Source organism: Arachis duranensis, chromosome 9 (assembly GCF_000817695.3).
Source record: "Arachis duranensis cultivar V14167 chromosome 9, aradu.V14167.gnm2.J7QH, whole genome shotgun sequence".
Taxonomy (NCBI): domain Eukaryota; kingdom Viridiplantae; phylum Streptophyta; class Magnoliopsida; order Fabales; family Fabaceae; genus Arachis; species Arachis duranensis.
Window position 1 is genome coordinate 118,718,593 of NC_029780.3, and position 1,630 is coordinate 118,720,222.

Consider the following 1,630-nt stretch of genomic DNA (forward strand, 5'->3'; position numbering starts at 1 on the left):
AATAATTAAAATTTAGTGTGTATATTTTGAGATGAGCAAAATAGATAGGATATATATATATATATATATATATGGTAGAAACTCAAGTGCAGTCGACTTCACGTGAAATTGATAGTTAAGAGCTGTTAAATGGTTTGATTTATTTGACTAAATTTTTATTTAACGACTCTCGATTATCAATTTTACGTAAAGTCGAATACACCTGAGTTTTCACCTATATATATTTGTGTGATATTATTAGAGTGGAAAAAGTGGACCAGCATGTCTTTTCCAGATAAAGTTATATCCTATTCATAAAAGCAACGTTTCAAGTGTCCCTTACATTCCATTCCATATATACTGTGCTTAACGAACCCCCCCCTTCATTCACAAATTAAACTACAACACATTATCATATATCATATCATTTCGATCCCAAACTAGTTGGAATTGAAGCTTGTATTATATTATTATTATTATTATTATTGTTATTGTTGTTCCATCCATATACACTTCAAGGAATAATAGTAACAATAATAATAATAATAATGAACCACTTCACAAGCAGCAAGAAAAGACTCATAAAAAAAGAGATGAAGCAAGAAAGGAAGAAGATGAATTCATCATCATGCAAACAACAACACCTTTGTGATGAACCCTTGATGAGATCCTTCAGAAGGAGATGTAGTAAGATGGTGAAGGAGCATAGGACAAGGTTCTATATCCTCCGCCGTTGCGTCGCCATGCTTATTTGTTGGACAGATTAGTCTTTTCGTCGTTTTCAGCCGGCCACCACCTAGCCAAGTTAGGTAGGCTTAGGTTTAAGCCTACCTAGCTTGACATACAAAAGTGTAAGACCAATCCAAACAAAAAACAAAAAAAAACAAAAAAAATTGCTATTTATAATTCTTTTTATGTTATGATTATTACTTCTCATAGTGTTTTTATCATACTATAAGAGAATGAATCAACTCTATGTACGTAAAAAAGTGAATATAAAACATATATTAGTGTTTGTTTAGTGCAATAGTATCTTGTTAAAAGTCTCTCTCTCTCTACTCATTAATATTCTTATATTCGTGATATTTTAATTTATAATAATAAACATATATATCTCCACACATATCTGTCGCAAAGTTGCACATAATTTATGTTAATCAATTAATTTTGTTTATTTATTTACTAAAATCGTAGACTAATGGCCCCTAATCGTTATGTCAACCTGTTATTGAAGCTAAGTTTGAGTGCAAAAACACCTGGGTGTGAAGTCTTTCCCAAAATAACTTTTATGATTTAATATCTGGCCACATAACCAAGTTACCTACGTAATATTTTATTATATTTTGCTTGCAATTATGAATTTGAGATATTTCAACGTCGTCAAACATGATGATTAATCCATTATACTGTATGCATCTTGGTAAATATAGAGAAAAATGGCTTGGCATTTAAAATTAAACGATATATCTATAAGTATATATTAAAGTTAACTACTAAAATTAGTTATTAGTATAAAATATATATTGGAATATAAATATATATTAAAAATAAATTAAATTACATATATATTTATACACAAATATATTGGTAGTTGATTTTAGTGACTAATTTTAATATACAAAAAATAATTTTGATAATTAAATTATTTTCA